At 46.5% G+C, this 23,576-nt stretch overlaps 1 protein-coding gene and 1 pseudogene across 1 annotated transcript in view; both read left to right on the top strand.

Annotated features, from left to right (window-relative positions):
• LOC117355249 (zinc finger protein 420-like) overlaps positions 1-23,576 on the top strand; it is an 818,521-nt gene that overhangs the window by 241,000 nt on the left and 553,945 nt on the right. The gene's annotated exons all lie outside the window — the stretch shown is intronic.
• The window catches only part of LOC117355288, a 102,705-nt pseudogene continuing 84,398 nt past the window's right edge, over positions 5,270-23,576 (top strand).

The following is a 23,576-nucleotide window of genomic DNA, read 5'->3' as shown; positions in this document are numbered from 1 at the left end:
GAAACTTCAAGTAGGTAAAGTCACTGCAGCCACATCAGAATTGCGCTGAAGTCGCTGTCCACTCTTTTCACCTCGGCGCCATCTGGACTGGCTCACACTACCACTGCGCTGAGGTAGGGCCCCTGCCGGGTGAGCCTCCTCCACCGACCACAGTGCGGCTTGTTGCAGCAATAGCTTAGCCTCCTCAGAGGTCGAGACTTTATGGACTTGATTTTGCAAAGGGAAAGTTAATCCAAACTGGATAGTTCCATTTATATCGAATTTGATGAGCCATCAAACACTTAGTAACATCCCGAAATTCCCTCCGCTTCCTGAGGGTAAGGGCAGACATATCAGCATACAATTCAACCTTGGCTCCTTCCCAGTCTATATGTCCCACTCTCCGTGCCGCCGCCAATACCTGTTCCTTTAAAGGAAACCGATGAAAACAGGCTATAAGATCTTGCGGACGGTTCAGAAGTGTAGTCCCCACAGCCCGATGTACTCTCTCAAACTCCAGAGTAGGGGGGGTCACCGTAGGATCATCAAGTTGTAAGAATTTTTCACAGATAGCGCGCATGGTATTCTCCATCTTCAATGAGCCACTGCTGCTCCGGCACTCCACGGGCTCGCAAGTTGTTACGCCGGGCCCTATTTTCCATATCCTCAGCCTTCAATAAGAGCTCCTCATACTTATCCTCCAGTCCCTTGCAGTGCTGTTGTAACTGTAAAATGTCACCATCATGATCAATAACACGCTCCTCAAAATCATTTAGTTTTTGGCCCATATCCACCACCGTTTTCCGCAACGCTGAAACATCAGAGTGCAATTCCTTCTGCATCCATCATCGTGTTTTTTAGATCAGCAAACCAACCTTGTAATTCTATTCGGGACACTGGCAGGTCCACCTCAGGGGACCCTCCTGTAGGCGATCGGGAACGCAGCTCTCCCTGCACGGGTAACGGCTCGCTACAGGGGCGGGACGAGCAGGCCACATACCCCAGCGTAGTCGCTTGAAAAGCGAACGTACGCAAGTCGGTCTGCAATTTTTTCGCCGCAGCAGCCATCTCCGATCCCCAGCATAAAGTCGGAAAAGCAGAAACCGCTCAAGGCAGGGCACAGAAGCGCCAATGATCGCTAATTAAAGCTGGGTGAAGAGGAGCTCGTTTCTCACACCGCCATCACCCGGATGACGTCACCGGAAGTCTCGAAGGATGACATTTGTTACGATGTTTTGTTGCTTTGTGTGAAAGTATATGGCTTTGGTTTTAGTTTGTTGATGGTTGCCCAGGGTTGGACTTTTGCTTTATTGTTTGAGATTATTTCAGAGATGTTTGGATGGTTGCAGGTTATGGGAATGAGAAGAAGTATGTCATCAATATAAGCTAGAATGGTTTCATCTTCCAGCTTCGATGTTCCCTAGTGAATATATTAAACAGAATTGGGGATAGCGGGGATCCATGTGAGACACCATAGAAAGCCTTCCAGGGTTTAGAGCAGGGGTCTCCAAAGTCCCTCCTTGAGGGCCGAATCCAGTCGGGTTTTCAGGATTTTCCCAATGAATATGCATTGAAAGCAGTGCATTCACATAGATCTCATGCATATTCATCCTGAAAACCCAACTGGATTCGGCCCTCAAGGAGGGACTTTGGAGACCCCTGGGTTAGAGTATACTTCATCCTTTTTGACCATGTACTCACTGATTTTGTAGCACATCAGTGAACCATTTCAGAACCATCCCTGTTAAACCGATTTTCGGAGCAGTTGATGGTCCACCGAGTCAAAGGCAGCAGAGATATCGAACTGAAGTAGTATTTCTTATTTACCAGTGCTCAGCAGTTGCTTGCGTTTTGTGGTTAGCTGTGCTGTTTTCTAAATCCATATTGGGATGGATGAAAGCCAGAGTACTGCTCGATGTATGAGGTAAGTTGTTTGCTAATGTGGGTCTCAAGGATTTTGATGAGAACAGGAATACCAGCAATTGGTCTGTAGTTTGACGCTATGGAGAGATCTGCTTGAGCTGTTTTCGTATGGGGGTTAAGGCTATTTTACCATTTCTTTGGTAGGTGACCCTGGCTCAGGGAGCTATTTAGGAGGTTTGTGAGCCAAGATTGATGGGGGAGCAGCAGTAGGGAGATATGCTGGGCATTTGTTTATGGGCTGCTACATGGGGATAGTTTAGATATCAGGTTTTTAGTGTTAGTGAAGGTGGTCCAGATTTGGTCAGCTTTTATGGGGTCATAGAAAGATCTCAAGAGAACAGGGACAAATTTGTCTCCATGTCATTCTCTAGCACTGATGGACAGCAAGACCCTCGTGGTCTCATTTGTGTTCATCACACGAGACAAAACAATCAAAATTATTTTTATAACGATGGCCCACTGCTGCTAATAGATGAGGAGAAAAAAGTGGAACCAGGCCCTGGACTTTCAGGAGTATAAAATATTAAAGTTTATTGGTGTTGCAAAACAAATAAAAAATATGTCATAAAAATCAGACAGATGCCAACAGTTAAAAAAACATAAAAATTGTAATGTCTATGAAGTGAACAGGACCCTACACGTTTCCGTATTTCGGCAATGAATTGCCTTCCTCAGGGGTCCTTAGCACAGTGGACTAAAAATCAGGCAGCATCGTGCCGGAAAAAAGTCTTTAAAAAGATCCAACCTACGGCGTGGGAACATTTTAAAGACTTTTTCTGGAACAAATAACACTGTCAGTGAATTTGCCCAACAGTACACACCACAATGCTGCCTGATTTTTTAGCCCACTGTACTAAGGACATTACAATTTTTTTTTTTAACTGTTGGCATCTGTCTGATTTTTATGACATTGTGTTTTTAATTTGTTTTGCAACACCAATAAATTTTGATATTTTATACTCCTGAAAGTCCAGGACCTGGTTCCACTTTTTCTCCTCATCCATTGACTTTTGTGATACCAAGGTCCCTTGCTGTGGGTAGTAGGACCGCCATTAGGGCTTAGACCACCCCACAGTGTCGTTTGTTTCTCATTCCACTGGTGCTAATAAACATGCAAATTAATCCATTACCCAGTGAGAGCAGGGTCTGATAGTTCTCCTCCATCACCTCCATGTAGAGCTCCTTCTGCTCTTCATCTAAATACTCCACTCTTCCTGGGAGAAATAGATAGCGATGTCCTCAAACTTCACCTGCATCTGAAATAGAAACCAGAAACACACTCAGCATCTTGCGATGGAGTGGAGGAAAATGTACTGGATGCTCATAATTTACATTCCCAGAATAGTTTCTGTTTCAGAAGAGCTGCCAGTGCTGGGGCTCAGTGAGGCAGAGGGAGATGCTTTGGGGTATATATAGAGCAGCGGTCTCAAACATGCGGCCCATGGGCCGCATATGGCTCTCCAGGTCTATTTTGCAGCCTGCGGTCTGGACACGATCAAGACAGCATTTCTCTTCCCCCTTCCCTTCCTTTTGGAGCAGCAGCGTGTCTGGCTGGCTGCTCAGTCGATCGTTCAGTTCAAAGCCGCGGGTTGGTGGCTCCTCAGCGCTATCCACTCCTGCATCGAAGCTTCTCTGACGTCACAACATTAGAGAGGCTTCAGACACAGGCACAGATTTCGCGAGGAGCCGCCACACCTGGCTTTGAACGGAAAGATCGACTGAGCCGGCCAGACACGCTGCTGCTCCACCAGGAAGGGAACGGAAGGGGAAGTGAAAGGGAAATGCTCTGCTGCATAGGAAAGGGGGACCCTAGGGAAATGCTGCTCTGCTGCTGTACAGGGAAAGGGATAGGGAGGGAAAGGGAAGAGAAATGCCTCTCCTGCACAGGAAAGGGGGAAGGGAAATGCTGCTTCTGTTGCTGCTGTACCCAATTGGGAAAGAGAAGGAAGGAAGGAGAAGGGGAGAGGAACAAGAGAAGCCAAGTTCATGGTGCGAGGGAAGGAAAGGAGATATCAGACCATGGAGGGGGAGGGAGAGATGCCAGGGTATGGGGGAAGGGAAGGAGACAGATGCCAGACCAGGGGAAAGGAAGGAATGAGATGCCAGACCATGGAAATAGGACGGAAGAAGAGAGATAGGAAGGGAAGGTAAGACATGGAAACGTAGATTTTGAAAAGAAAGCAGAAAAATTGAATATTAAGTTAATTCCAAAGATGGATTCAAGGCAGAACGTGAAGACGGAGAGAAAAAACAAAGGACAAGAAGGCCCTGGAAACATAGTTGAAAGCACAGAAAAATAAAGTCACCAGACAACAAAGGTAGGGAAAATGTGTCAATTTTGAGAAAGAAAAGATATTAAACTTTAAATGTGAGGGCTGCAGAAAAAATAGTTGTCTTATTAAAGAAATGACAATTTTGCATAAGGTAAAACTCTTTATAGTTTATATATCTTTCCTTTTAAATTGTCATTTCTTTAATAAGACATTAACTATTTTTTCTAAGTACCTACAAATCCAAATGTGGCCCTACAAAGGGTTTGAGTTGGAGACCACTGATATAGAGTATTTTATGGGCACATAAGAGCCAATCCCAGAGCAGGGTTCTGGGCACTGAAGGGTTTCTGGGTTGGTCTCTCTCCTTTCAACAAGACCCACCTGGGCAGAAGCTCCTGCAGCCATTTCCCAGGATCAGGCTTTGGCCTCTTGCAGTGATCGGGAACCGGAAAGTTTCGGCTCAATAGCAGGAAGAAGACAAGACTCGTTTCCTGGAGGTTGATGACATCACGAAACCGAGAGGATTCCTTATTGGCTCTACCCCTTTCAAGAGCTGATTGGTCAGACAGTTGCTGGGGTGGAAGAGTAGTGAGGGGAGGATTTTCAGCTCCTGGCACTCATTCGTCAGAATGGTGCAGGGAAGGGAAATACAGTTAGTGGCCTCCTCCGTGAAGCTCCGCCCCTTTTGTGACGTTTTTGAATGTGGTGAGAAGCCGAGTTTAGGCCTGACAGAGTTGGGAGGCTGGCGACGTCACAAGGGAGAAGGGCGGAGCTTCACGCCGTAGGCTCTGCCCCTTGTAGTGCCTGATTGGTCAGAATGGTGCAGGGACGGAAATACAGTAAGTAGTCTTCCCGTGGAGCTCCGCCCCATTTGTGACGTCATCGAATTTGGGGCGAAGCCGAGGAGTTTAGGTCTGACAGAGTTGGGAGAAGGCTGGTGACGTGACAAGGGTGAAGGACTGAGCTTCACGTCAAAGGCTCGGCCCCTTTTTGTGATGATTGGTCAGAATGTTCTCTGGGGCGGGAAGAGGAATGGGAGGTTACGCCCTCTAGCACGAGAAGGCTGAGAGGAGGAGGAGTTTCAGCTCGCTGTTCAAAACGTCCGTGGGAGCGGGAAGAGGAGGGGGCGGAGCTTAGTTCTAGTTTAGGGTCTTTGGGGCCGGAAGTAAATCTTGTGCTGGAGCCTCAAGTGCCCAGTTTCTTCCAACCTGGTCTAGAGGAAGAGCCCCAAATGGCTGCAGGAGCTTCTGCTCAGGTAGGAGCTCCCCCTCCCCCACTTTTCCTGGCAGGGGGAGGGGCAAGATGGGGGGAGGGGACTTGGAATGCCACCACCACACTCCAAGGGGGGCAATGGAGGATTAAGGGACTTGCCCAAGGCGCTGAGGGTGTCCCACCACAGGCTTATTAAGCAGAAAAACATCCATATGCAAAGGTACAGCTCAATCCATTAAATAATACTGTTTGAACCATTTTTCAAAATAAAACTGCTTTGGGACAGTCCCACCAGACATGGATAAAAGTATCCTCCGCCCCACAAGCCCGCCAACTTTTACCATCCCAATATGAGAACAGCCTATACAACTTTGCAGGAGTGGAATACCATTGACCAGGGGGCACTTGCCCTAGTTGCACTCCCCTAACACCATTCCTGTCAAGTGTGACTGTGGTATTCTGTTAGCATGATATTTGTGTAGCATTCTGTAATAATGTGGCTTATTCAGTTTTCTTGATAGTAGAGGGGATATATGTGAAGGGGAAGGGAGGCTAGAGCGCGCATGCGCTCTCAAAAATTCGTGAGTCCTGGCGCCGTGAGGTGTGCTTCTGTGGCAACATTCTAATTGACACCTCACGGCGTTTGCAGGGGCTGGAGGCGCATGCGCGTGACTGTGCTCTCTATAAACCTCCCGGCTCCAGCGGAGTAGGCAGCATCATTGGCAGCAAACGAGTGGTGAACAGCAGTCCCCGCTTCGGCCGTTGACCCTCCACAAACCTCCCGGCTCCAGCGGCGTAGGCAGCACTATAAAAACGCTGCTTCGCGCCCTTCTCTGCCGAGTTCCTCTGCCGCATCTCTGATGACATCATCGGAGACAGACGCGGCAGAGGAAATCGGCAGTAGAAGGCCGCAAAGCAGCGTGTTTAAAGTGCTGCCTACGCGGCTGGAGCCCCGAGGTTTGTCGACGGTGGGAGGGTCAGGAGCAGGCCAGATCGAGCAGGACAACGGCAGTAAAAGAAGGGGGAGGGGCCGAACGGAGCAGGGAAGAGAAGGTAAGAGAAGAGAAAGGGGGGTGGGGGAAAATGCTGCTACTACTACACAGGAAAGAGGGGATAGGAGGGAAATGCTATTGTTGCTGCATAGGGAAGTGGGATGGAAATGCTGCTGCACAGGGAAATGGGGAAAAATGACAAACAGACAACGGGAGGGAGGGAGGGAGACAGAAAGAAAGACACAGGGGCAGGGAGAGGAACAGAAAGACAGAGAAAGGAGGACTGAGAGAGAGTCAGCGGGAGAGGGAAAGGGGGCTGCTTTGGGGGGAGGGGTGTGCTTGGGGCAAACAGCTTTGCTCTGGGGGGGAAGACAGAAGGGGCCATGGAGAGACAGGGAGAGGGAAAGGGGGCTGCTTTGGGGGGAGGGGTGTGCTGGGAGGAGACAGAAGGGGCCATGGAGAGATAGGGAAAGGGGGCTGCTTTGGGAGAGGTGTGCTGGTGACAGACAGCTTTGCTCTGGGGGGGAAGACAGAAGAGGGCCATGGAGAGACATTTGGGGGGAAGGTGGGTGCTGGGGGCAGACAGCTTTGCTCGGGGGGGGGGAGGGGGAGACAGAAGGATACAGACAGCGGCCAAGGAGAGAGAGATAAAGAAAGACAGACAGACACATCTATTCTAGTTGCCAAATTCCTCTCCAATTACCTAGAAAACCATAACATACTCCATCCCACACAATCCGGCTTCAGAAACAACTTCAGAAACACTACTAGGATCTCTCTTGGACACAGCCAGACAACATCTCAGCACAGGAAAAAAATGATGCTCATACAACTAGACCTTACCGCTGCATTCGACTTGGTGGACCATAACATTCTACTACAAATCCCGGACACAATAGGTATCACAGATAAAGTATACACATGGTTTGAAGGATTCCTTAAATCAAGAACCTATAGAGTAAAATCAGACAAACAAAAATCTGAACTTTGGTCAAACCCCTGTGGAGTTCCCCAAGAATCCCCTCTATCCCCGACTCTCTTCAATCTCTATACAGCCTCCCTCAGCTCTCACCTGGACAAACAAGGCATAACCTCCTACAGCTATGCCAATGACATTACCATTCTCATACCCTTCGATCAACCTGAACTCTCCATGACGAACACAATATACCAAACACTAAAATCAATATCAACCTGGATGAAAGATCACAAAGTGAAATTGAACCCAGATAAAACGAAATTCGTCCTCCTAGAAAACAACAAAATACCAACCATAACCAACATTGAAATCAATGCAATCAACTACCCATACAAACCACCCTAAAACTGCTAGGAATAACTATCGACAGATGCTGCACCATGCAACCGCAAATCAATAAAACAATACAAAAGTCATTCTTAGTAATGAGAAACTTAAGACAAGTTCAGAAATTCTTCGAGAAAACTCAATTCCAGCTCATAGTTCAGTCCTTAATACTAGGCCTACTTGACTAATGTAATATCCTCTACCTCCCATGCCCTACAACCATAACAAAACAACTACAAACTATTCAAAACACAGCACTAAGACTCATCTACTCATTAAAGAAACATGATCACTTTACAGAAGCATATCTCCAATTGCACTGGCTTCCGATTCCAGCAAGAATACAATTTAAATTCTACTGCCTACTATTTAAGACTTTATACGGAGACAGTCCAAACTACCTGAATAACCGCCTCATCCACAACACCGCAACCAGACATAGGAAAACTCACACCCCATTCTCATACCCCCCAATTAAGGAGGTCAAACGGAAAAAACTATATGATGGCCTCCTGGCCACTCAAGCAGCCAAACTAGACAACCAAATCGCCAATCTACTGACGGCATCCCTCGACTACAAGACTTTTAGAAAAGAAATAAAGACCATACTCTTCAAGAAAGCTCTGAAAAAAGAAATAATACCACAAGTCTCAAACTCCACCTCTCACTAAAGCCAACTACCCCAAACAAATAACCTTACCCATTTCTCACTCTTTTTGAAAATGACCATTTTTTTTTTTTTTTTGTAAGTTTTTGTTGTAATACATCTTGGATAATTCTTTTGTAATCCGCCTTGAACTGCAAGGTAATGGCGGAATAGAAATCCCTAATGTAATGTAATGTATTTTAGACCAGAATATGGAGGGTTCGATGTGTTTGCGTGAGGTGTATGTTACTTTATTGAGTTTTGTTATGGTTTTTTGTTGTTTTTGGTCCAGTTGATGTTGAAAGTGTAGGTGAAGTGGTCTGATCAGATAGATCTGGACCATATTCCGTTAGATGTATGAATTTCAGTTAAGGATGGTTGGTGGGTCATGAAGGCTGCGATATCAACTTGGTGGCCTTTTTCATGAGTTGTTTGTGGATTTAGCATTTGGAAGGATAAGGCTTTGAGAAATGAGAGAAAGTTGTCTATTTGTTTGGGTGATTGATCATCTAGGTGTAGATTTAGGTCTCCTAGGAGTAGGTTGTAGGTTGCTATTAGTGAGTTTTGGTATATGAAGTGTTCCACTTCGGTTCTTGCTAAAGACCAGTTTCCCGGCGCTATGTAGCAGAGCATGCTGTTTAGTGTGTCTTTTAGTGTGGTGCTTGAGAGTTGGCAAGCTAATAGGTCCATGTACAGGTTAGATGTTTTCTCAATTATATTAAGGGTTAGATCTTGTTTGATTAAGATTGCTAGGCCTCCGCCTCTTTTTTTTCTCTCTGCAGAGCACTGTAATTTTGTATCCTTGTGGGCAGACTTCAGTTATTCTAGGGTCTGAGTCGGAGGTTAGCCAGGTTTCTGTGAGGAAAAGACAGTCCAGGTTTTCTTGTATTATCCAGGTTTTTATAAGCTCTGTTTTTGGACCTAGCACTCTGATATTTAAGTAGGCGCATTTGAGTGTGAATAACTCTGTTTGATAGTTGTGAGTTGTGTTTGGGTATATAAGTGATTTAGGGTGTCGGTGTGGTTTAGTCTTTGTGTGTGTTGGTCTTCTTCCCCATGCTGTGGTAATGGAGTGTAGAGTGTTAGATTGTAGGTTTGAGTTTCTGTCACTTGATGTTCTATTTTGGAAAAGAGATTTATTTATATCTATAGCAGGAGGAGGTAATTTGCTGCTGTCTTCCCGCTGGTTACAAGAAGGATTAATAGTATGAAGTGCTGGGCTTGTGAGGTTAGCTTCATTTTGGGTTTTTTTTTGCGGGTTTTTTTGTTTGTTTGGTGGTTGGTGAAAGTTGGTGGAGGGGTCTTTGTTTGTTTGGCTACTGTTTTTCAGTTGGTTTTATGTTTGGTAGTGTTGTGGGGGTGGATCTCTTCTTGGTTGCTTCACAAAGGTGGTATGAGCATCTTTGATTGCGTGCTGTTGGGCGCTGAATCTATTGTTGGCTCAGCGTAGTCCCGTCGGGTGGGGAGGAGGGGTGGAGTGCGCTCCCACGCCGGCAAGCCTCCCTGCCTGCTCCTGGATCCAGAAGATGTCGGCCAAAGTGATATTCAAATAAAACTAAAAGAAAAAGAAACAAACTGAAAACAGGTGCTGGGAGACTCACTCTCCAACTGGCTTCCAACTGGCTCGGTGTAGTCCTGTTGGGAGGGGGGAGGGGCGGAGTGCGCTCCCATGCCAGCTAGCCTCCCTGCCTGCTCCTGGGTCCAGTGATGTGGCCAAGGTGAAACCTTTCCGAGCCCAGCGACGGAAAACGGGATTATCCCGTTCCGCTGGAAAAAGTGGCTCTACCTGTATTCCCGCCATAGAAGACACCACGGCCCCATTCCCCAATTTAGCCTGAACTCTTGTCCACAACTGCCCCAGATGCCAGAGAAAAGGATTGTCGATACCCTGAATCCTAGTCCTCTGTGCACCAGAAACCCAAAGCCAATGCTTCAACAGCTCCGGACCCCCACTCTCCTGCTCCAGCTGTACCCCACTTTTAAAATCTCCAATGTCCCAGTCCAATATCACTCTAATCTGGGCAGACTGGAAATACCACCATAGATTTGGCACACCTATACCTCCCACCTCTCTAGCTGCCCACATCTGTTTTTGAGACAATCGGGGAGATCTATGCTAGTGCTGCCCGATTCACGATTCGAATCAGTTCACCGATTCACTTTGGATGAATCGATTCGACTCGATTTAAATTTTAAATAAATCGGCTTTCCGATTCGGACCCTCTCCCCTCGCCTCCTAAAGCAGGAGCGGCAGCGCTGCTCTTGCTGGCTGGCCGCTGCCGCATCTGTTTTAGAGGGCGAGGAGGGAGGGTCAGTCGAGAAGTGCTGCAGTCCAGCTTCCCTCCTGGGCTCCCCGAAAGACTGCCCCCCCGAAAGACTGCGCACTCCCCCTCAGGAAGGCCTCCGTGTTGCTCCTGGCCTCCCCGAACCATTTACCTTATTGCTGGAGCCTGCAGCCGAAGATCGCGATTACAGCATCTTTGTACTCTGAGCTATTTCCTTCACTGCGATCCTGCCTCTGATGTCAGAGGAGGAGCGGGACCGCAGCAGAGGAAACAACTCAGAGCTCAAAGATGCTGTAACCGCGATCTTCAGCTGCTGGCCCCAGTAATAAGGTAAACGGTTCTGGGAGATCAGGAGCAACACGGAGGCCTTCCCGGGGGGGGGGAGGGGGGTGCCCAGTCCTTCGGGGGGACAGTCTTTTGGGGGGCAGTCCTTCAAGGGGTGGGACAGGCCTTGGGGGGTGCAGGCCTTTAAGGAGGGAACAGGCTTTTAAAGGGGGGGACAGGCCTTCAGGGATGGGGATACAGGTCTTCAGCGGGGGAAGTGCAGGCCTTCAGGGGGGGACAGACCTTCAGGGGAGGGGTTCCCTTGTGTGGAAGTACACGGAGAAGGAAGGGGGGTTCAAAGAGACTTGGATATGCTGGACTTTGGGGGGGGAAGAAATAATGGGTTTAAAAATAGAGGAGAGGGAGAGAGATGATGGACAATGGGATTTAGGGAGGGAAGGAACAGAAAGGGAGAGAAGTTGGACACAAGGGATGGTGTGGAGGGGGGGATAGAGATACTGGATAGGAGGGTAATTGGGAAAAGAAAAAGAGAGATGGTGGACCCTGGGGTGGTGGGGAAGGAGGGAGAGATGCTGGATGAAAGGGTAGTTAAGAAAAGGTGGATCTGGAGAGGGACATGAAAAAAAGGAAAGATGCCAGACCTCCGGGGGAGGGAAGAGAAACGGAAGGGGAGGACAGAGATGGAAGATGGATGGTTAGCAGGGAGAAAGTAGAAAGCAGGAGACCCTGGCAAGGAAGTTATCAGAAGACAACCAGACCCTGGGACCAACAAGATTTGAATAATGACCACACAACAAAAGGTAGAAAAACTAATTTTATTTTCCATTTTGTGATTACAATATGTCACATTTGAAACGTGTATTCTGCCAGAGATGGTGTTAGACCACAAACGTGGGCTAGGATTTAAGAAAGAGAGGAAAAGTGTTTTTTGTTTGTTTATTTTGTTTACACCACAGCGCCAGTGTGGATAGGAGAAGGCAAAGGGGGTGAAGAGGCTATAAAATAAACTCATCAGGATGTATGAAAAAAAACACCCAATTGGGCAGGAAAATCAAATCGAAAAGCCAATTCAGTAGGCTGAATCGAATCAATTTTTTTTTTCCTGAATCGGGCAGCACTAGCCTACGCTGCCATATAAACCTCCTCAATTCTGCACTCATTCTCACTAAGTCAACAGGAAGCACAGGTACTGGCAAAGTTTGAAACAAGAAAGCAACCGAGAAAGTATATTCATCTTAACTATAGAAATCCTACCCCACCAGGAAACCCATAATCCATGACATCTCTGTAAATCACGTCGAATATTCCGATATAATGGAGGATAGTTCTTAGCATAGATCTGAGATAGATCTCTAGGAATTTGAATACCCAAGTATTTAAGTCCTTGCAACGCCCAACGAAAAGGAAAACTCCGCTGGAGCCCCACCACCTCCGAGTTAGTCAATGTCAAATTCATAATTTCTGTTTTATCCAAATTAATTTGAAAACCTGACACCCTCCCATAGTCCTCAAAAATCTGTAAGAGCCTTGGAATAGTATCCGCAGACTCTCCCACATACAATAAGATATCATCTGCGAATAACGCTATACGATGTTCCACCCCGTTCCCCGAAATCCCTAGCAATTCAGGATGTGTACGAATACAAATCGCTAAACGCTCAACCGAAACAGTATCCCTCGATATATAGAAAAAAAATCGGTGTAAGATTGATTGATTCAAAGACAGGCTCACGGCGATTCATATAGGGCTTGCACCCACCTACTAAAGGAACCCCCAGACCCATACACTCCATAACTTCCCAAAGAAAACCCAACAAAAGCTTTCTCAGCATCAACCACCATCAGAACAGCCTTATGAGGGCGCATCTGTGTCTCCCACAATAGATGTAAAGTATGTCTAATATTATCACTCACTTGCCGTCTCTGAATAAATCCAGACTGGTCCAAATGGACCAAGGAAGGAAGCACTCTCCCCAACCAAAGTGCCTAAATTTTAGCTAAAATCTTAGCATCCACATTTTATAGGGAAATTAGTCGATAGGACCCACATTTCAAAGGATCTCTCCCCGGTTTCAAAAGAATCACCACCCCAGCCTCTCCCATGGAAACCAGTAAAGAACCCCCCATATGTATTCCATTAGCCACCCTTACCAACAAAGGCCCCGATTGATCAGAAAATTGTTTGTAATACCGACTAGTATATCCATCCAAACCTGGGGATTTTCCATTTTTCAACAACTTAATCACTCCTAGGACCTCAAAGAGAGTAACGGGTTCCTGAAAATACTCTCTATCGCTGTCAGACAATACTGGAATAGGTAATTTATCTAAAAACTGGGTTTGTTTCACCGAATCAACCTGAGCTGGAGCACTGTATAAAAATGCAAAAAAGCCTGACGAATAGCCGAACCCATTACCTGCACCCCACCTTTGTCATCGCGCATCCTAGCAATAGTAGCCCGGGTCTGCTTAATCCTAATATATCTAGCCAAATAAGAACTAGCTTTATTGCTATGTTCATAAACCTGTAATTTAAAATGAGCTCGGATCTGCTCCGTCTCCTCCACTTGAAGTTGATACAGCTCATCTCTCGCTCTCTGCAATCTGGCCAAAAGCCTGGGTCCGGGCTTGATTTACGAGTCATTACCAGTTTCAGCAATTGTTCACGCAACTGAAGATGGCGTTGGGTTTGCTGGCGTTTATATATAGCCCTCCACATGATGAGTTCCCCCCCCCACTACTTTCAAAGCATCTCATAGGGTGGCATCTGAAACCTCCCCATTATCATTCCAAACCAAGTATTCCTGTATAGTTTTTTCCACAGCTTCCAGCATTCAAAAGCGATTCGTTAAGCTTCCAATATCTTCCCCCCCCCCCCCGATAATTCAGTCCCTGACAAGTTACCCAACCTGGAGTATGATCTGATATGTGCATTGCCTCATTTTCCGCTCTTTTCAGCCCACCCCCCTGATTCCAATATATCCAGATCCTGTCCAATCTAGTATAAGTTTGCTGGGAGTGAGAGTAAAATGTATAGTTCCTCTGAGAACTATGGAGCAACCGCCAGCTATCTATCAATCCCAAGGCAGACATCAGAGCTCTCAAGGCCTTGCTATGACTCTGGTTAGCCTTTCTCCCCCCTCCCGAATGATCCAGAGAAGGATCAGGGGGAACATTAAAATCTCCCTCCAGATAGACTGCGCCCTATACAAAAGTACGTAACTCCTCCTGAAGGCCCCGATAGAAAGCCCCTTGAGCTGCATTGGGCCCATAAATATTAACAATAGAGATAGGTCAACCCTGCAGGGTACCACGGACAGCGAGACATCTACCCAAGTTATCTCAGTACTGCTCAATCTGCAAACCCAACCCTTTTCGAACCAATATCGCCAACCCTCCAGCCCTTTTTGTGGCACCTGCACCTTGATGCGTCCGTATTAGATCAAACTGTGGGTTTTGAAGCAAACCCACATCCCTTGGTCTCAGATGTGTCTCTTGTAAGAGACAGATATCCCATTTCATACGCTGTAATTCACGATAAACCATGCTCCTCTTGCCAGTACTTATTAGCCCATTAACATTGCAAAATCCAATGAGCACCTCTGGATCCTCAACCTGTGTTCCCCCCAAACCCATATCTCCGCTGCCTACCCAAAGAACCCCTTCCACCCCTCCTCTACCCCACCCACCTCCAAGAAGCTGAACCCGAAAATTTCAAATCAGCCAGGTTAAGAAAATGAAGCCAAGTCGAAGAGGCTCAAACACATCAAAATTGCCTTCCCTGCCATCATGCCACCCGTTCCATCCTCACGTCACACAACTTCACCATACCCCACACTCGCTGCCCAAACACCACCTAGACCCCCCCTTCTTTCCCTCTCATTCCCTCACCAGCCAAGAAACCAACACAAACAACTCGGCCAGCAGGAACCACTCTCAAATACCCCCTTTCCCTAGCAACAGCAGCAGATGAATCCAAAGACCAATGGGATAGCCCACATCTACCAGCAGGCGGAGATAGAGAAACTGATTAACAGGTGGTCCTATTGGATGGCACTCCTCCTGTTTATCCAGTATTCTCTATCTCCCAGCAGGAAAAGGTCGCTATTCAACTAGCTCCTGAATTCTGGCTGTGACTGGAAAATTATTTTCTCCTGTTGAGGTTTCTCTTCAGTGAGACTGCCATTCTGTTTCTCCTGTTGAGGTTTCTCTTCAGTGAGCTGGCAATGCTATTTCTCCTGGTGTGATTTTCTCTTCAGTGAGACAGGGGTGTCCGGCTGAACGGTGCCGGCTTTAGGGGTTACACCTGGGCCCCCCCAGGTCCCTGCCTCACCCTCCCTCCATTGCTAGAGGGTCTGACTGGGTCTCAATTTTTTTCTTTTTTCCCTTCTCTTTAAAAAAAAAAACAAAAACCCAGAAACCACAGTTGCTGCATTCTGCTCGGTTACTGCTACTCAACCAGCTTTAACTGGTTTCAACCGACCCTAACAACAAGCTTGTGAGTATGTCTGTTTTTTTACTGTCGGTTGAACTTCAGGTTCTGTTTGGGAGTCTTAGTAATGTGGGTTCGGTCAACGTATGTTTAAGGAATGGATATTTTATTGAGGCTAAGTTTTATGACTAGAAATCCGTGGAGGGAGCCGGGACTTCCCGCCCTTTGCATGCACGCGTTTGGTTTCCTTGTTGGTTACAGCGCGGCAGTAGCGGTGCGATTTCATGCTCGCACTTGTTCTCATTGTTGGGTTTCAGTGTAGCAGTAGTAGTCCTGTTTATTCTGAGGCTCTCTTTCATCAGTGTTTGTCACGGCCATGTGCAGATGATTGTGCAGGTGCCGGTTTATAGCAGCGCGCATGAGATGGGACATGTTTTTTTCCGGCGCTGTGGGCCGTTCTTCTGGTTATTCCCCCAGTGTTCTCCCCAGAAATTTTTTCCAGCCGGGTGGCATGAAAAAGTAGCCGGGTGGGGCGGGACAGGGAAATTTGGTGGTGGGGAAAATTAAGGGCTCCTTTTACTAAGCTGCAATAGCGTTTTTAGTGCGTGCAGAATTGCCACGCTACACGGCTAGAACTAACCGTCTAGCATGTGCGGCAATTCTACGTGAGGTAAGCGCGCAGTAAAACCGCTATCGCAGCTTAGTAAAAGGAGCCCTAAATGTGTACTATTTGTATTAGTTAACTATTATTAGTTATTTTCCAATGCTCAATATGACTGCCTTTCTTAAGGTTTGACACTTGTTCCATAATATATATATTAAATTTAAGAAGTATCCAATTCTAGAAGTGAATAATTAGATATTTGCCCTCTTTCAAATGGTATAGAGCAGCATCTTTCAAACATTTTTAACTCCGGCACACTAAACGGAGCAAATGTTTTTTGTGGCACACTAAATGCAGCAAATGTTTTTTCATGGCTGGAAAAAATTTCTGGGGAGAAGACTGATGCCCTTATTTTTAAGGTCCAATCACATCAAAGAATGATGCTTATCTGGGCAGTTGTATAATAAAAAGAATGGATAAGATAACATGAGAAGTGAAATTGTCATGAATCAGAGGGATACATATCCTGTAGGTCCTAAAAGCAGGCTTGTGGATTAGATATAAACTATGAAGGCAGTGGCATAACTAGCATATGTGACACCCGAGGCCCATCATTTTATGACACCCCCCCCATCTGTATGAAAAGCATGATTTTTAGTAACAATCCACACATCACACAGGAGTGTGCCTAGGAAAAGGCAGCATCTTACATATTGCAGTGAGCAGTACATCAATACACCCATTGTAAAACTGAAAGTAGGCAGGACCCGGCAGCAAGAAGAGCAAATGGAAAACTTCACTGACCTGTCTTCCGCCTTAGCCCGTAGCGAATTTATGCTTTGGGGATCTAACATGTGCGTGCCGGCTTCCCTTCTCTTCCCTCCCCCCCGGACATAACTTCCGGTTTCGGAGGGAAGAGAAGGGAAGCCGGCACACACACGTTAAAGCCCCAGAGCATAAGTTCGCTACGGGCTAAGGTGAAATCTTCAAGCCGGCTTTTTTTTTTTAAATGTTGAGCAGCAGCGGAGGCTGCAGAATTTAGCTGGGCGGTCATCTAAATTACCCAGCTGAAAGGCCCTAGGGAGAACACTGTATTCCCCGAGTCTGATTTTCTTTCTATGCAAGCCGCGGCAGGGTAAATTTTGCGGGGCTTGAATCCGACTATGTTTCTAGGAGCGTTGATGCAGCGGCCACGTGTCAGCGAGAATCAGGCGTGCACTTGGGTCTCCAGCAATGGCGGGAGAGCTGCAGCATTCCGGTATTTTGTTTCCAGCTGACTTTGGTCAGGGTATGCCGGGGCTTCTCTCCTTTCTGGTTCAGACAAGTTGTATGTGTTTCACCAGCTTTGGGACAAGCTTGGGCAGATTTATATGTCTATGTCTGTGTTCCTGCTGTACTCCCTTGAAGGAAGCTCTTGTTTAATCGGACTCTGGGGTTAGCACTCAAGGGGTTTACCAGAGACTCTGACCTGTGCTAGGTCACCCAGTCTCGGTTTGTCTCCGGACTGGGGCAACATATGGCAACTAACGGCACGGTGAGATCAGCAGTAAGATAGTGCCCTGTATTTCACACAGGTATCTCATTGTCTCTCTTGGGGTCCCTGCAGATTGAGCCTTTGTCTGTTGGTAACTGTCCTTATTTGGGCCTTTGTGCTGAGCTGCATGTGTCTAGTAGTGGCACAGGATATATATGCCTAAAGGTAGTACAAACAGTTTCCAAGTTCGGGCTGTCTCTATGGGCATAATGATACTGCGCATCTTCCTGCGGCCGGGACTCTCTTTCTCTATTTCTGAGGGGGCCTGGACTTCAGATTTCCATGCTTATCGCGCTGGTTTTTCCTGTCAGCCATTTTCTCATGGCACATGCTATATGGGCCCCCCGACCAGACAGGAAGGGCTGTACAGCTCCTTTTAACCAGGAGCCAGTTACCTATTCTATCAAACCCGCGGAGGATCACGCGCTATGTGGCTGTTAGCCTCATCCCTGAAGCTCTCATTAGCAATGTGAGCTTTGTCTGATACCTGTAAGGATGCTGTTGTTTTCCACAGGGCGGTAGATGCAACATCTTGATTGAGTCTAGTACGTATTCACTTTAAAGGACATACGTATTTCGCTCATGTTGCATGAGGTTAGTACTGTTTTCATGGTTCCAGTATATTCCTCTTTACATTGTGAAACTTTATTTTTCCTAGGAGAATCTTCTTGCATATCCTACAGTTCTCATCCTTCCATTCCCTGGCCTGCACTTCATTCTAAGGGGATTCTTGACTTCTTCCAATGACTCTTCAGGCTTTCTCATGAGGGAGAAGACGCTATAATGTCAGGTCAGGGGGCAGTGAAGATTTTTCAGGATGCTTGCATCTTTGCATCCTCCTCAGGTTTCCAGTTCGTTCTTGGAGTCTCTATGTTTTGTGTTTCCCTTTTCAGTGTTACTGGTCCTCAGGACAGTTCTTATAGTTCTTCGGGAACTAAGGGACGTTGTTCCACTTACTGCATGGTGTCCGAGACGGGGGCATTGGGCAGGCTGGATCCCATTCTGCTGAATTAGTTTCTTGGGGTTACACAGACAACCTGGGAGTATATTTACATTTTCTCTATGGACTCCGAATTGGCACTAGGTTTGCCTGCCTCTCTTGGAGCAGCGCTTTCGGTTTTGGCACATGCCATTTCGTCTACCCAAGGCTTCACGAACGTTTTAGGTGATGTGGGCAGTGGTACCATTTTGGCGCTACCAGGCGATTCCTCTAATTTCTTCTTGACTGCCTGCTTGATTCGGACGACTTCCAGTCGGGCCATTTGACTGACACGAAAATGGTGATATCTTTTCCTCAGTTCTTTACACGTGCATCTTCGAATTTGCACAGCGCTCTTTTTTCCTGTACTATTTATAGATATATCAGGGTGATGTTTTTATTCATATAGGAGAGACATGTATTTCTTTCCGGAGACTTGGGCGTGGGGTCTTGGTCTCAGATTGGCATTCTTCTTCGCTTACCATGACCAAGGGTATGGGATTCTGTACAGTTTCTAGGATCCATATTGCTGACTCCACTGGGAACTTCAGCTTGTTTTCCCCTTCTTATGCTACAGGAGTCGCTTTTGTTCCGGTGGTTCCCGGTATCTCAGGGCTCCAATTATTTGGTATGCTCCTCCTGCATCGCTCTGTATGATTTGGTGGCTCAGCGCAATTTCTCTTTTCAAGGCATGCCTCGGTCTTTGCTGGACTAGCTCATGATCACCGACCATCCCGGGCTGTCGGGTAGTGGGGCTCGGTGGCTTCCATCCTCAGCTCCAGGAGTCTGGTCTTCAGAGGCAACTCAGTACTTGTTCATTTTTCTACTCTTGAACAGGCTCAGGCTACTTTTCTGGAGCTTCAGATCATTCTTCCGGAATGCCGCTGAGGGTCCTTTTGGTCAGTATTAGGATGGGGGTATTTCTCTACAGCTTGGGCAGTAGGTGTTATACTCAGTTGGCAGGTGAAGTTGTTCTGCTTCAATGGGTGGACTCTCATCTTCGTCTTCTGTTGGCAGATCCTTTTATGGATCAGGATAAGAGTTTGGATAGACTTTCTCTCTGCGGAATCTGAGCATGGCCGATTTCTTGTATGTTACAGTGTACAGCGCTGTGTACACTCTGGAAAGTGTGCATGTTAATAATAGTGTAATCTTCTGCATCCTGGATATTGAGATTTGTGGCTCAGGTGTTCTAGCTCTTTTTATGGACGTGAGATCTCCTGGACCTAGATCTCATGGCCTCGTCTCTCAATTCTAAGCTTCCTAGCTTCTTCGGCGGGCCCAGGGAGTGGGAGTTAGTGGGTGTAGCTGCGTGGCTCCTTTCTCGCCTCTGCCTTCTCTTTTTCAGTGTTTTCCGCTGGCTGATGATGGCTTGGATTTGCCATCTCGAGCTCGCTTTCCGGGCACAGTATTTGTAACATCTGTGGATTGGCGACGCCATCCTTACTATGCGGATTTGATGAGTCTTTCGACAGCCGGACTAAGAAGTTTCCTGGTATCTCCGGCTTTGCTCGCCTAGGGTCCGATCAACATTTATATTTGTACTACTTTAGTATTACGACCTAGTTTTTTTGAAAAGTCTTGGCTGACGGGTAAGGGTTATGCGAAGCAGGTTGTTTCTTCTCCTATCCAGGTGCTACGGACGTCTTCTCCTGTGGCTTCTGCTTCCTTTTGGAGGTTTTTCCTTTCTTGGGTGCTTCTTAATGTTTGAACCACTCCAGAGTTCCTTTTTGGCACAAGTGTATTGCCAAGGGCTTAGCGTTCTTGGCTTGTTACAAGGGCTAGGTATATTGCTCTTCGCTTACTTCTCAGCTTCATGTAGTTTAGTTCCTAAACAGAGTGCGGTATATTCGTGCACCTCTTAGAAAGCCCGGTTTGGAGTACAATCTTCACGTCCTTCTTCTCAGTTTACCGAAGGCTTCATTTCATCCTTGTCTTTTGGGACTCTAAAGGGCTGTGCCGTTGAACTTGGGGTTTCTTGTGGCCATGGCTTCAGCTCTGCAGTTTTCTATGTTGCAGGCCTTGTTCAGCGGGGATTCCTATTTCTGATTTCCGAAATATGGGGTATCAGTTTGGATGGTACCACTATTTCTTTCTAGGGGGTGTCATCCTTTCTTTTATGTCATGCTCGCTTTTCCTTCCTTCTTCCTGGGAGTAGAAATTGGGTGCAGTGCTTTTATCCACAGCATTTTTTGGTACGTATGTAGTGTTCTCCGCGAGCTCGATTTCTAACGACTTTTAGTTGTTTATATCTCCTTTTTGTATTCTTCAAGGAACGCCTCAAATGTATGGTGGCGTCCGAAGCTTCCATCGCTCGATGGGTCCAGGAGGACATTCTTTATGCTTGCTTGCTGGCAGGGAAGCGGTTGGCGAAAGAACTTCATGACCATTCCGCCGGAGCAATGGCTACTTCTTGGGCTCGGCCCACAGGTTTTTTCCTTGGAGGAGATTTGTCTTGTGGCTAATTGGTCTTCTGAGAGTGCTTTCTCTCCGCATTTCTGCTTGGATGTGGGGGTGCATGCGGTAGGGGCGTTTTGTGCTTCGGTTGTTGCGGAGGCGGCGTTTGCTTCCCACCCAGATTGAGGATTGCTTTGCTACATCCCATTGGTCTCTGGATTCATCTGCTGCTGTTGCTAGGGAAGGAAAAATTATATCTTACCTGTTAATTTTCTTTCCCTTAGACGCAACAGATGAATCCAGAGCCCCACCCTTTCTGGATATTGTCTCTCGGTTTTTTCTTTTGCAACTTTCGCAGTTTGTTATTATGGCAGGTTGTTTTCTGTATTATTGCATTTTGAGATTTGTTATGGGAAAGAAGTTTTTTACATGCTATGCCTATATATGGTTACGGAAAGGAGCTATACTGGAGATACAGGAGGAGTGCCAGCCAATAGGACCACCTGTTAATCAGTTTCTCTATCTCCGCCTGCTGGTAGATGTGGGCTATCCCATTGGTCTCTGGATTCATCTGCTGCGTCTAAGGGAAAGAAAATTAACAGGTAAGAACATAATTTTTCCATACATTCAACCCAGAAACCCCACCTCCCCAGGCAATCCTTACCCCCAACAGCCACACAACCTCACACAACAGTTAAGAGGGATACAAACAAAACAAGGTAAAGAAGCTCTCCCCCAGGTCCACTGAGTAGACCCTAGGGAAGGACCTCATCACATACTGCTGAGTACAAAGAGACCTCAAAACAGTTCAAGTAACCAATGGAGGCTGACAGCCAGCACCCTCTATGACATCCCTCAAACCGATCCGTAAGAGTGCTGCTCTGGAGAAATCTACTAGCAATTAACTCATAGATGATCAAATTTTCAACGATCCTTAAGAGCACTGCTCTGGAGAAATCTACTAGTAATTAACCCATAGATGATTTAATTTTCCCTAATCCAAAATTTGTTCATCTGTGAGTTAATTACTAGTAGATATCTCTAGAGCAGCGTTCTTAAGGATCGGTGAAAATTTGATCATCTATGAGAGATCACTGAATCTAAGGTGTGACCCACCTGATGAGTTGAAAAAGGCGTGAATTGTTGTAAATTTAAGTCAGACAAGAATGTGAGGAAGTTGGAGGTCTTCGGATGTGATGCTATGTCCACATGAACATTAAAGTCACCTAGAATAATAAGAGACGGGAATCTAGTGATCATATCTGCAGTGGTTTGGGAGACCTTATGCCATTCAGATGCCAATCCCTCTCTTGAGAGGCAGCATTGTAGTAAAAGCACCTCCTCTCCCAGAGGCAGCCAAGTCTCCGTGAGGCATAAGAAATCTAAATGCTGGTGCTCTTATTAGATCTTTAATAAGGTCCGCTTAGAAGACCACAGATGATAGAAGTCATGGTCTGAGATTGTGTGTTGTAGAGGAGCACAAGGAAAACAACAGTCAGCAACACAGGAAAGGCCCCAATCCCTCCCAAGAGTTCACCCCAAGGAGCAAGACCCGATTTAGTTTGATCATCACTCTTTAGCGAGTAGATGACATGTTTAGGTCAAGTCACCCACACTCGGGAAAGTTTATTCGGCAACATTCAAGACTGAAAAACAGGAGCAGAGCAGCAGTCACAAGTAAACGGTCCATCATACAAGCAGCAGTAGCAGCGCTGACCATCCCAGCACGATCCAGGCAGTGGTGGAGTCAGGTCAGACCCTGAAATGATGCTGATGTATAGTGGCGCTACCCACATAGCTAACTGGGCAAGTAACACCACTTAAATCCCAGTCCTGTGACCAGTTAGCTATGTGGACACTGCACTGAATTCCAGCTGTATCCACACAACTTCCAGGTGTCGCCCGGATATGGCTCAGTATTGACTCTCTGGAACTAATATAGTTCTAAGTTATCAGCTTTATAGAAAAAGCTTACTGCCCTCGGCTGAATATTTACCCCAAACAATTCCACAATTAACTCTTTATTTGGCTTTGTTGCTCTTGTTCAACATCAAAGGTACTTAAAAACATCTTTTCACCATCTGCCAATGAAAGGGTTAATACAAGCAGAGTCTCATCCCCTTCTGGGATATGGTTTTTGAACTACTTTCTGAAATTTTGCATAGTCTCCGGGGAGTAACATAGTAACCTGATTCAATTTAAATTTTTTAATTTTTTCTTCTTAGCTATATCTGGGCAAGAATCCAAAGCTTTACCCTGTACTGTGCTTTGGTTCCAACTGCCGAAATCTCTGTTAAGATTTACTTTAGCCCATCTACACCCTCCCAGCCATTGAAGCCCTCCCCAGCCCATCCTCCACCAAAGGGCCATATACAGACACAGACCGTGCAAGTCAGCCCAGTACTGGCCTTATTTCAATATTTAATCTTATTTTCTGATTCTAGATCCTTTGTGTTCATCCCACGCTTCTTTGAACTCAGTCACAGTTTTACTCTCCACCACCTCTCTCGGGAGCGCATTCCAGGCATCCACCACCCTCTCCGTAAAATAGAATTTCCTACCACCCCTCAACCTCAAATTATGTCCTCTGGTTTTACCATTTTCCTTTCTCTGAAAAAGATTTTGTTCTACGTTAATACCCTTCAAGTATTTGAACGTCTGAATCATATCTCCCCTGTCTCTCCTTTCCTCTAGGGTATATATATTCAGGGCTTCCAGTCTCTCCTCAT

This window comes from Geotrypetes seraphini, chromosome 2, assembly GCF_902459505.1.
Source record: "Geotrypetes seraphini chromosome 2, aGeoSer1.1, whole genome shotgun sequence".
NCBI classification, from domain to species: Eukaryota; Metazoa; Chordata; class Amphibia; order Gymnophiona; family Dermophiidae; genus Geotrypetes; species Geotrypetes seraphini.
Note: the sequence above shows the minus strand (reverse complement) of the source record. Positions and strands in the feature narration are given on the sequence as shown.